The following is a 13,565-nucleotide window of genomic DNA, read 5'->3' as shown; positions in this document are numbered from 1 at the left end:
CTCCTGCACCCCAGGGTCGCCTGTCCCCCCACACATCTTCACGTCCTGTCCCTGACTCACATCCAAGGCAAAGAACAGAGCTAGGGAGAGAAAGCAGTGGGGTCTCAAGGACGCATAGGGCAGAGGCGCTGGGCCAATGGGAGTACTTGCCCCATTCGACCTGCTTCTGGAGCTTAGCTGTATCCCAGAGGTGGGGGTGCAGGAGAATTCCCATATTGGTGGGCCTGAGAAGGGGAAACTGAGACCCATCTCCAAGGCAGGAGGTAAAACTGAAGGCCAAGGCCTTCCCTGGTGGCTCAGTGGTAAAGAATCTGCCTACTGATGTAGGAGACACAGATTCGATCCCTGGTCTGGGAAGATCCCACATGCTGTGGAGCAACTAAGCCTGTGCACCACAACTATTGAGCCTGTGCCCTAGAGCCCTCATGCTGCAACTACTGAAGCGGGCATGCTCTGGAGCCTGTACACCACAATGAGAAGCCTGAGCACCGCAACCAGAGAGTAGCCCCTGCTTGCCACAACTAGAAGAAAGCCCGCACAGCAACAAAGACCCAGTACAGCCAAAATTAAATAAATAAAATTATTTAAAAACAAAAACTGAAGGCCAGCCTGCACAGGAGCTCTGCTGCCCACAATTCAGCCTTTTAGCCAAGGAAGTTGGCCAAGGCGGGGGCGGGTGGGGGGTGGGCAGCCATCGTCCAGTGTGATTCAGGGGTGCCTGCAGGGACAATAGCAAACCCAGGTGGCAGTCACAGTCTCTCTGCAGCTCAGCCCATCCCTCCCTCCATGGGCCTTCAAGACCAGGCTGGCTCAGCCCATCTACTGCCCCAGAGATGAATGACAATAGGTCAGATTCAGCCTGGGGCTGGGTTGAGACCTGGAAACAAGTCAAACAGCTGGGCAGGAGGAAGACTGTAGGCGGATGGAGAACCTTTGTGACCCATGGATGTGAGGGCCAAACTCGAAGGCAAGTTAGCACACCCTTCTCAACCATGCGCTGGAGCAACAAGCCTTTGCAGCAAAACGAAAAATAGAAAAATGAGTGATCAGGAATAGTTAAGAGCAAAACAATCATTTTCTTGCAGATGATATGACCGTCTATGTATAAAATCCAGTAAAATATCCTGATTAATAAAAGTGCAGTAAGATTTGTAGAGAACAAGAGCAATGCACGAAGTTTATAGTATTTCTTTGCAATAGCAATAACAAGTGGGAATTATAAAATATTCATAGCCACAGTAAAATCAATGACTTTCATAGTTGTGGCAAAAGCTAACAAGTATGAAAGCTCTTGGCAGAGAATACAACAAATGTGCTATTGAAAGATATAAAGAAAGCATTTAATATATGGGGAGAAGGGCCAATTTCATGGATAGAAAGATTCAATTATGCAAGTGAACTCTCCAAAATCTTTAAATTCAATGATAATTCAATCAAAGCTCTATCAAAATTATGGAGAACTTAAAAAGCTGATTTTAAAGAATGTGTGTAAAGGAATAGCTTAAGAAATGCTTGGAATGATACAGTACCTGGTTGGGGGATCAGGGGGGAGGCGTGGATGAAACATACTGGACAAGAGTTGATTATCACTGAAGATGGGAATGGGTTATACTACTGGGCCCGACTCGTGAGAGTCCCTTGGATAGCAAGGAGATCAAACCAGTCAATCCTAAAAGAAATCAACTCTGAATATTTATTGGAAGGACTGATGCTGAAGCTGAAGCTCCAAATACTTTGGCCACATGATATGAAGAGACAACTCACTGGAAAAGACCCTGACAATGGGAAAGATTGAAGGCAGGAGGAGAAAGGGGGCAACAGAGAATGAGATGGGTGGATGGCACCACTGACTCAGTGGACATGACTTTGAGCAAACTCCAGGAGACAGTGAAGGACAGGGAAGACTGGTGTGCTGCAATCCATGGGGTTGCAAAGAGTTGGATAAGACTTAGCCTCTGAACAACAACAACTACTTTTGCATGTTTAAAATTTGTAATTTTATAATTATATTATAAATTTATAATATAAAGCTTAAAAAGTTTGAGAAGAAAAACTACCTAAAACTTTTTTTTTTTAGAAAAAGCCAAATTTGGATTACTTATAAGAAAGTGAATATATCAACGGTACAATAATCAAGAGTGTGACAACAGCACAGCAGTAGAAAAGCAGGCCAACGGAGAAGAGCTCAGACAGCCCTGTACGTGTTTGAGGACTTGGGGAACTGACAGTGTTGGCATTGCCAGACGTTCAGTATGTAATGTGGGGAGACTGGACTTCTCAGTCAGAAAAACCATTCAGGGAGACTCCTGCTTTATGAATAAGATGAATTAAAGCCTAAATGTGACCACCCAAAAACTAGTAGGATGAAATATAGATAATACAGGATTTTGTGATCATGAACATGGTGTGAGAAGAGGAAAGGGCAGAATAATTACTGCAGCATGGTGACATTTGCGTAAAGCAACACTTTCAAAAACAAGTTTGGATAATAGATACATGTACATTCAGTTCACTTCAGTTCAGTCGCTCAGTCGTGTCTCACTGTTTGCGACCCCATGAACTGCAGCACACCAGGCCTCCCTGTCCATCACCAACTCCCAGAGTTTACCCAAACTCATGTCCATTGGGTCGGTGATGCCATCCAACCATCTCAGCCTCCGTCGTCCCCTTCTCCTCCTGCCCTCAATCTTTCCCAGTATCAGGGTCTTTTCAAATGAGTCAGCTCTTCGCATCAGGTGGCCAAAGTATTGGAGTTTCAGCTTCAACATCAGTCTTTCCAATGAACACTCAGGACTGATCTCCTTTAGGATGGACTGGTTGGATCTCTTTGCAGTCCAAGGGACTCTCAAGAGTCTTCTCCAACACCACAGTTCAAAAGCATCAATTCTTCGGCACTCATCCTTCTCTATAGTCCAACTCTCACATCTATACATGACTACTGGAAAAACCATACCCTTGACAAGATGGACCTTTGTTGGCAAAGTAATGTCTCTGCTTTTTAATATGCTGTCTAGGTTGGTCATAACTTTCCTTCCAAGGAGTAAGCATCTTTTAATTTCATGGCTGCAGTCACCATCTGCAGTGATTTTGGAGCCCAGAAAAATAAAGTCAGCCACTGTTTCCACTGTTTCCCCATCTATCCGCCATGAAGTGATGGGACCGGATGCCATGATCTCAGTTTTCTGAATATTGAGCTTTAAGCCAACTTTTTCACTCTCCTCTTTCACTTTCTTTAAGAAGCTCTTTAGTTCATCTTCACTTTCTGCCATAAGGTTGGTGTCATCTGCATATCTGAGGTTATTGCTATTTCTCCCTGCAATCTTGATTCCAGCTTGTGCCTCTTCCAGCCCAGCACTTCTCATGATGTACTCTGCATGTAAGTTAAATAAGCAGGGTGACAATATACAGGCTTGACGTACTCCTTTTCCTATTTGGAGCCAGTCTGTTGTTCCATGTTCAGTTCTAACTATTGCTTCCTGACCTGTATGCAGGTTTCTCAAGAGGCAGGTCAGGTGGTCTGTTATTCACATCTCTTTAGGAATTTTCCACAGTTTATTGTGATCCACACAAAGACTTTGGCATAGTCAATAAAGCAGAGGTAGATGTTTTCCTGGAACTCTCTTGCTTTTTCAATGATCCAGCAGATGTTAGAAATTTGATCTCTGGTTCCTCTGCCTTTTCTAAATCCAGCTTCAACATCTGGAAGTTCACAGTTCACATATTGTTGAAGCCTGGCTTGGAGAATTTTGAGCATTACTTTACCCGCCTGTGAGATGAGTGCAATTGTGCAGTAGTTTGAGCATTCTTTGGCATTGCCTTTCTTTGGGATTGGAATGAAAACTGACTTTTCCAGTCCTGTAGCCACTGCCGAGTTTTCCAAATTTGCTTACTTATTGAGTGCAGCAGTTTCACAGCATCATCTTTTAGGATTTGAAATAGCTCAACTGGAATTTGGAGAAGGCAATGGCACCCCACTCCAGTACTCTTGCCTGGAAAATCCCATGGACGGAGGAGCCTGGTAGGCTACAGTCCATGGGGTCGCTAAGAATCGGACACGACTGAGCGACTTCACTTTCACTTTTCCCTTTCATGCACTGGAGACGGAAATGGCAACCCACTCCAGTATTCTTGCCTGGAGAATCCCAGGGATGGCGGAACCTGGTGGGCTGCTGTCTATGGGGTCGCACAGAGTTGGACACGACTGAAGTAACTTAGCAGCAGTAGCAGCAGCAGCAACTGGAATTCCATCACCTCCACTAGCTTTGTTCATAGTGATGCTTCCTAAGGCCCACTTGACTTCACATTCCAGGATGTCTGGCTCTAGGTGAGTGATCACACCATCTTGATTATCTGGGTCATGAAGATCTTTTTTTGTATAGTTCTTTGTGTATTCTTGCCACCTCTTCTTAATATCTTCTGCTTCTGTTAGGTCCTCGCCATTTCTGTCCTTTATTGTGCCCATCTTTGTATGAAATGTTCCCTTGGTATCTCTAATTTTCTTGAAGAGATCTCTAGCCTTTTCCATTCTATCATTTTCCTCTATTTCTTTGCATTGATCTCTAAGGAATGCTTTCTTATCTCTCCTTGCTATTTTTTGGAACTCTGCATTCAAATGGGTATATCTTTCCTTTTCTCCTTTGCTTTTCGCTTCTCTTCTTTTCACAGCTATTTTAAAGGCCTCCTCAGACTTCCATTTTGCTTTTTGCATTTCTTTTTCTTGGGGATGGTCTTGATCCCTGTCTCCTGTACAATGTCACGAACCTCCGTCCATAGTTCACCAGGCACTCTGTCTATCAGATCTAGTCCCTTAAATCTATTTCTCACTTCCACTGTATAATCATAAGGGATTTGATTTAGGTCATACCTGAATGGTCTAGTGGTTTTCCCCACTTTCTTCAATTTAAGTCTGAATTTGGCAATAAGGAGTTCATGATCTGAGCCACAGTCAGCTCCCGGTCTTGTTTTTGCTGACTGTATAGAGCTTCTCCATCTTTGGCTGCAAAGAATATAATCAATCTGATTTCGGTGTTGGCCATCTGGTGATGTCCATGTGTAGAGTCTTCTCTTGTGTTGTTGGAAGAGGGTGTTTGCTATGACCAGTGCATTCTCTTGGCAAAACTCTGTTAGCCTTTGCCCTGCTTCATTCTGTACTCCAAGGCCAAATTTGCCTGTTACTCCAGGTGTTTCTTGACTTCCTACTTTTGCATTCCAGTCCCCTATAATGAAAAGGACATCTATTTTGGGTTCTAGAAGGTCTTGTAGGTCTTCATAGAACTGTTCAACTTCAGCTTGTTTAGCATTACTGGTCGGGGCATAGACTTGGATTACCGTGATATTGAATGGTTTTCCTTGGAAAGGAACAGAGATCATTCTGTCATTTTTGAGATTGCATCCAAGTACTGCATTTCGGACTCTTTTGTTGACTATGATGGCTATGTACTACTATGACTGTGTGCATATGTAAATGTTTTTAAAGTAATGTAATAATCCAAACCACCAAACTGTTTACCACTCGATTAGTGAGAACAGGCCTGTGTGTTGTTTGTAAAGGATTCCTAAACTGTATCTGTTATTTTTTTTAAGAGATTAGAAATAGATGTGACAAAATATATAGCTAAATTTGGGTTATGGGAACACAATGTGTTTCGTAAAAATTCTCTGTACTTTTCCTGTATCTTTAAATTTTTTAAAAAATTGCAGAAAACCCAAAGATATAAGAAATAACAATATCAGTGAACAAAATGAGAGCCCAGACAAGCTCTCTTAGGAAAAGAGAAGGAGGAAGAGGTGTAAGGACTCAAGGAGAGCTCTTTCCTGGGCACGGGGAGTAAACCTGGAGTCACTCAGGACACCAGGTGTGCATCTGCAAAGCCATTAAGAGACTCGGAGGCCGACAGTGGAAGCCATGGGAAATATCCTGTGTATAATTGGTGCTCTCAAAGATAAGAACAGAAGAAATAAAGGGGGAAATTCAAGATGTGAGTGCATAAACATATCTCTTAAAAAATGAAAACTTTTAATCTGTTGGTCCCATGTTCCAGGAATAAAAAATGATACAAGAGGATGGGTATAAAACACCTGGATTAAGTAACTCAAACTTCAAGGATAGAGAAAGCCCCCTGGGGTCTAAAAGGAAAAGTATCAAAGGCAGGAAGAGGCTCAGACACCAGGACCAGAAGAGGGGCCAGATCACCAGGCAGTTGGAGGGCTCTCTCCCAGCCTGCGGCAGCTCCCACACAACGTATGTCATATGCTCTGTATGTGGCACTCCCCTGCCTCCCCTGGTCTCCCCTGCCCCTGACAAATAAATGCCAGGCCCTGGTCCTTGGAATGTGTGAGTGCCATCTTGTGTCTGTCCTGGAACAGCTTGTGTCCCTGAATGTGCGTCCTCCAGACTCATCCATTCTGTTGCACACTGAGAATCCCCTTCTTTTCCAGCAGCCTCGGCATGTGACGAAACCTCCCCACTCCCCACTTATCACCAGTGTAGCTTCTTGCTTGGTTGTACTGATCAAACATGTGTCTTTGACTCCACTGCCTTAAATGGTGCTCTAGAGCATGACCATGAGCATCGGATGGGGGACTCAGAAAGAGTCGCAGGGTCCAGAGGGCATGGTGTGGGGAGAGTCAGCTGTCTGCCCTCCTCACCTTCAGCAGCAGAGCTCCAGGGCTGAGAGTCTCATGGCAGCTCCGCCTTCCAGACTCCAGTGTGGTAACTGACTGGAAGCTGCTAAGCCAGTAATTTTCCTGACTATGTGACTTTGTGGACATGCAGAAGGCCCTGCAAAGTCACTTGAAGTGAACATATGGGCTGTGACATCTCATTTGTGAATTTTGTCAGCAGAAAACACATGGCTTCATTAATGACATGGCATTCGATTAAGTTTAATCATTTAAAGTTATTACCACCATTAGGCCAGACAAAGTCACCAGTAAGTGCTTTACTGAATTCATTAGCAGATGTAAAAAGTCGCTGGGGAACATGTCATCTTGAAAGCTCAGCAAATTGGCAAATAAAATGACAGAGAATCTCACACTCGGGTGCTCTTCAAAAACCAAAATGTGTCTTGTCCTCTGGAACAGACTCCCCTGCAGACCTGAAACCCCACTGTTCTGTGGGCAGCTGGTGGATCCGAACTCTTTCCTGGTTGTGTCCAGCTCTGCAGACCATGAGACCCCCCAGTATCTGGAGCCCTGGAGCCCAAACAAGATGAGCCCACGGGGAGGCAAGGAAAGCCATTCCTCTTGCCAGTCACTGAGACTTTCCCCTGGTCTGTCCCACGGCTCAGCCTAGCTGGTCTTGACTCATGCCCCCATCTTTCGTTCCAAGAAGTAAGACCGATTTCTTGTGATATTGCCTGTCTGACCTCCATGTGCGTTTCAGCAGCATGTGAGAACCAGTGACCATCTCAGGCTCTGGTCACTCATACCCTAGCCAGCTGCTCCCTAGCCTCTGTGCCCAGACCTCAGCTGATTGCCCCCAGTCAGGTGTGTTCTGAGGGCTGGGCCTTTGAACCATCTAGGTAGTGAGGTAAGGGTGGCATGGTCTTGGGAATGATCTTCCAGGCAGCAATGGCAGAGCCCCAGGATCTCTGAACAGCTGAGGGTTGGCATCGTTTCCAGAAGAAACTGGAACCCTGGTCCTGCACTGCCAAGACCTAGGGTCGGCCACTCCCTTTTGAGGGCATCAGCTCCCCTGGACTTGGAAGACCCCTGACCAGGAGGGTTCAGAACCCTTCAGATGAGAACCTGCCTGCACTTGTCTCAGGAAAGCAAAGAGGCCCCAGGAAATGGTGGGCGAGCCCAGAGGGGAGCCCGCCTACAACTGGCCCCCAGCATCCCGCAAACTGTCTGGGATGGGGGGCATTGTGGTGCCAGGCCCCCTTCCCCTGCTGGCGCTTGAACCATCCAGACCTTCGTGTCATCCTCTTTAATCCTCTTGTCCCTGGGTGTCCACATCCCCAGGCGGAGGCCAGGGTGGCTTTGGGGCATCACTCTTCCCTTGGCTGAGCTTCTCCCAGTAAATGGTTACCAGCGCGCCTCTGCTTGGTTCATAAGCACCCTGACCACACGCTGGAGGAAGGAAGTTTTATATTGAAACAAAATCAATAAACACTCCAGATCCAATGGCCATTCAGTCACAGCAATGCCAGCTCCCCCTTGTCAGGCTTCTGCAGGAATGTTGTCCCATGGAACTGATTTCCGAGGTGCCCACACCTCGTCAATCAATTTGAATTCTTCGTGAAGAGGCTCTCTGACCTGCCTAAGTTCAGACCCTACAGAGCCCTGTCCCCACTATAGTCTAGCTTCAGGAACTGAAGTCCTCAGAGCCCATCCTGATACTGCTCTCCCCCAAACCCTTCTCTCACCTCTGAGTGCTGCAAACAGCCCCATATCTTCCTGGAAAGAGCAAGGTGCTGACTTCGCTTGCTTCCATGTCTGCTCTGCTCCTTCGCCTGCCCCACAGTCCTCTCTCTGGGTGCCAGATCAAGTCCCCAGACCCAGCGCAATACGAATCATGTCTTCACTTTGATTTCACTTAATTTCTATCTCAGTCGAAAGGCATCACTCTGACACCAGCAGGAACAGGAGCCTGTGAAACAGGTGATCCCTTCAGAGGAGAGTGTTCATGGCTAGCACAGTCTTGCTGGGGAAATAAAGATAAATCTGCCTGCCACAACCACTTTGTACCTGGCCCACTGAAGGAGGTGGTTTGATTGCAAAGATCTGTGAGCTGCCTGATAATAAGAGTCCCCGGGTGACTGATGAGAGGAGAGGAACGGGAAACACCATCTGGTTTTTAAGGAAGGCTGGTGTGGGAGGGCGCCCCTGCTCCATGCCCTCCTCCCCAAGCAGCAGCCCCACCCCCTTGTCACCCACCCATAATGTCCCAACCATTTCTCCCCAGCTCAGCCTACCCTGGCAGACCCTAAGCCCTAGGTTCTCGCCTCATGGTGCCAATCTGCACAGTCCACACTTTCAGACTGGGTCTGTGGCTGCTGTGATGGTCTGAGTCCCATTACCACCCCACAGTGGGTGTCCTTGAGGGCTGGGAAGTTTCTTGCTTTTGTTTTGATAACATCCCCTTACACATTCTTTCCATTGTCCCCTCTCTGCTGTAAACCATCTCTTTGTTTCCCTGCTCTACTCCTCTAAGCCTTGTCTCCTGACCATTCCACTTCATTGTTACCTCTGTTTTTGTTGGTGTTAAGTCACCCAGTCATGTCTGACTCTTTGCTACCCCATAGACTGCAGAACACCAGGCCTCCCTGTCCCTCACCATCTCTGGGAGTTTGCCCAAGTTCATGTCCATTGCTTTGGTGATGCCATCCAGCCATCTCATCCTCTGTTACCCCCTTTTCCTCTTGCTCTCAATTTTTCCCAGCATCAGGCACTTTTTTAATGAGTTAGCTGTTCGCATCATGTGGCCAAAGTATTGGAGCTTCAGCATAAGTCCTTCCAGTGAGCATTCAGGGTTGATTTCCTTTAAGAGTCACTGGTTTGATCTTCTCACTGTCCAAGAGACTCTAGGAGTCCTCTCTAGCACCATAGTTTGAAGGCATCAGTTCTTTGGCACTCTTCCTTCTTTACAATCCAGCTCTCACAACCATACATGATGGCTGGGAAGACCATATCCTTGACTATAGGGACTTTTGTTGGCACAGTGATGCCTCTGATTTTCAACACTCTGTCTAGGTTTGTCATAACTTTCCTGCCAAGAAGCAACTGTCTTCTGATTTCATGGGTGCAGTGACCATCCACAATGATTTTAGAGCCCAAGCAGAGGAAATCTGTCACTGCTTCCACCTTTTCCCCTTCTATTTTCCATGAAGTAAAGGGGCCAAATGCCATGATCTTAGGTTTTTTTTAATATTTAGTTTTAAGCTGGCTTTTTACTCTCCCCCTTCATCTTCATCAAGAGGTTCTTAAGGTCCTCTCTGCTTTCTGTGATTAGAGTTGTTGATGTTTCTCCAGCCTATCTTGATCCCAGCTTGTAACTCACCCAGCCCAGCATTTCTCATGGTGTGCTCAGCATATAGATTAAATAAACAGGGTGATAACAGACAGCTCTGTTGTACTTTCTCAATCCTGAACCAATCAGTTTTTCTATACAGGGTTTCAACTGTTGCTTCTTGACCTACATACATGTTTCTCAGGAGAAAGGTAAGATGGTTTGGTATTCCCATCTCTTTAAGAGCTTTCCACAGTTTATTATGATCCACACAGTCAAAGGCTTTAGTGTAGCTGATGAAACATAGGTAGATGTTTTTCTGGCATTCCCTTGCTTTCTCTATGATCCATTCCCACTAAAGCACGGCTACTATATGTTGGCCTGCTTACCTCCACATCCTCTGGTCAGGGACCCACACCCCAGCTGCCTGACTGCTAGCCTGAGCCTCACCCACATCCACACTCATCAATGGACGCTCCTGGTGGCCACCGCATCTCAGAGTCTGGGGGGCTTCAGAAAAGCTCCTGCACACTGTTTGGAAAACCAGAAGGAGAACAGTAATAATTTTATCCTCCTGCTCCTCATCTTGTGGATATTTAAAAATGCTGCCCAGTGCATGAAAATTAACTCAAAATGGATTGAAGACTTGAACGTAAGACCTAAAACCACAAACTTCTGGAAGGAAAACATAGGCTGGGTCATCTGGCAGGTGCTCCTTTTCCCACCCTCTCCCGGCACTGAGCCTCCGCTGTGGCCAGAAGCCCCACACCTCGCTCCTCTGCCCGGACCCTTTCTTGGGTCTGAATTTCCCCCGCAACCTGCTGGTGGCTGAGGAGTCAGGAAGGCCAGAACCAGAGGAAGAGGATGTAAGAATGGAAGCAGAGTCCAGAAAAGAAGCTGCTCTTACGCCTGGAGGGCAGAAGAGGGGTGTAGCCTCAAAGGCAGGGGGAGGAAAGGAGCTTCACTGTGAGAGGGTAGAGGAATATTGACCACGTTTTCTTGGTGGCTGAGAAAATTATTTCATAACCTCAAGAGAAGCGTACAGACCAGAACCTTTGGAGACAACCTTATAGAGGAAGCACACCAAATTTGAATTTCAGTGAATGATTATATTGTCCACAATAATAGTGATGTATTCTTTTCTATCAACCTTGTTCTGAGTTTCATTAGACAGTTGAAAGCCCATTTAAGAAGGAATCTGGGAAGATGGTGGCAATTTACTGTTTTCGTATTTTCTCCAATACTCCCAGATAGACATACACTAGATTTGAAAAGCAAAACTAACAACCTAATCGTTCAGTTCAGTCCCTCAGTCGTATTTGACTCTTTGCGACCCCATGGACTGCAGCATGCCAGGCTTCCCTGTCCTTCACCAACTCCCAGAACTTGCTCAAACTCATGTCCATCGAATTGGTGATGCCATCCAACCATCTCATCCTCTGCCATCCTCTTCTCCTCGTTCCTTCAATCTTTCCCAGCATCAGGGTCTTTTCCAATGAGTCAGTTCTTCTCATCAAGTGGCCAAAGTATTAGAGCTTCAGCATCAGTCCTTCCAATGAATATTCAGGACTAATTTCCTTTAGGATGGGCTGGCTGGATCTCCTTGCAGTCCAGGGGACTCTCAAAGAGTCTTCTCCATCACCACAGTTCAAAAGCATCAATTCTTCAGTGCTCAGCTTTCTTTATAGTCCACCTCTCACATCCATAGATGACTACTAGAAAAACCATAGCTTTGACTATACAGACCTTTGTTGGTAAAGTAGTGTCTCTGCTTTTTAATATGCTGTCTAGGTTGGTCATAGCTTTTCTAAGGAGCAAGCTCCTTTTAATTTCATGTCTACAGTCACCATCTGCCGTGATTTTGGAACCCCCCAAAATAAAGTCTCTCACTGTTTCCATTGTTTTCCCATCTATTTGCCATGAAGTGATGGGACTGGATGCCATGATCTTTGATTTTTTTCACGCTGAGTTTTAAGCCAGCTTTTTCACTCTCCTCTTTCACTTTCATCAAGAGGCTCTTTAGTTCCTCTTTGTTTTCTATCATAAGGGTAGTGTCATCTGTATATCTGAGGTTATTGATATTTCTCCCAGCAATCTTGATTCCAGCTTGTGCTTCACCCAGTCCGGCATTTCACATGGTGTACTCTGCATATAAGTTAAATAAGCAAGATAACAATATACAGCTTTGACATACTACTTTTCCAATTTCGATGTTCCATGTCCAGTTCTAACTGTTGCTTCTTGACCTGCATACAGATTTCTCAGGAGGCAGGTAAGGTGGTCTGGTATTCATTTCCATCTGTTTAAGTATTTTCCACAGTTTGTCTTCATCCACACAAAGGCTTTGGCGTAGTCAATGAAGCAGAAGCAGATGTTTTTCTGGAATTCTCTTGCTTTTTCTATGATTCAACAGGTGTTGGCAATTTGATCTCTGGTCTCTCTGCTTTTCTAAATCCAGCTTGAACATCTGGAAGTTCTCGGTTCATGGAATGTTGAAGCCTCGCTTGGAGAATTTTGAGCATTACTTTGCTAGCGTGTGAGATGAGTGCAATTGTGTGGTAGAATTTGAACATTTTTTGGCATTGACTTTCTTTGGGATTGGAATGAAAACGGACCTTTTCCAGTCCTGTGGCCACTGATGAGTTTTCCAAATTTGCTGACTTACTGAGTGCAGCACATTAACAGTGTCATCTTTGAGGATTTGAAATGGCTCAGCTGGAATTCCATCACATTCACTAGCTTTGTTGGTAGTGACGCTTCCAAAGGCCCACTTGACATAACACTCCGGAATGTCTGGTTCTAGGTGAGTGATCACACCATCATGGTTATCTGGATCATTAAGATGTTTTCTGTATAGTTCTTCTGTGTATTCTTGCCACCTCTTCTTAATATCTTCTGTTTCTGTTAGGTCTATACCATTTCTGTCCCTTATCATGCCCATCTTAATATCCACCCAATACCCAAGGATCGCGCAGTTCTGGAACAATCTGAACCCTATAAACTCAAAACTAACAGAGCTCCCCCAGCACCCAGATTCCTTCTCTCAGGAGAAACACCTGAGTCCAACAAAATCGAGCAGATTGCACAACAGGGGCACAGGGAGAAGAGCAGAGGGGGTTGATTTCTTAATGTCCCAGGCCAGACTGTTCATTGCTTTGTGAAAACAGCAAAAGAGAAAGCACCAGGGCTGTGAAGTTAAAGCGCTATGTCCACCCACTGCTGCCTCCTAGACTCAGGAGAAGCCTTCATTTGTCTTATTTTTTACGATAAGCTGCAGTGGACAATCACAAGGGAAATCTACAAAAGCATTATCAAATCCCTGCCTACCTTATCTGTGTGCCAGGAAAATACAGGCCTTCCTGCATATTGAAACATTCCCATAATGGCACAACTATCACAACACTGACAGGAGGAAACCACCAGTCCTGGGAGTATGGGCATGGGCCCTGTTTTTCTGAGACTAATGTTTTTACATTGCAGTCAGATTTAGTGAGTCAATACTCTGATATCATTGAGAATCAAAATTGTGTGAGTGAAAGGTGATGTTTATACGATGGGTGAGGTTAAGTAAAAACACTGTATTCCCAAATTCAAATGGTATAAATACGAAATG

This window comes from Giraffa tippelskirchi, chromosome 2 (assembly GCF_054371585.1).
Source record: "Giraffa tippelskirchi isolate mGirTip1 chromosome 2, T2T-mGirTip1v1.2.pri, whole genome shotgun sequence".
NCBI lineage: Eukaryota > Metazoa > Chordata > Mammalia > Artiodactyla > Giraffidae > Giraffa > Giraffa tippelskirchi.
Note: the sequence above shows the minus strand (reverse complement) of the source record.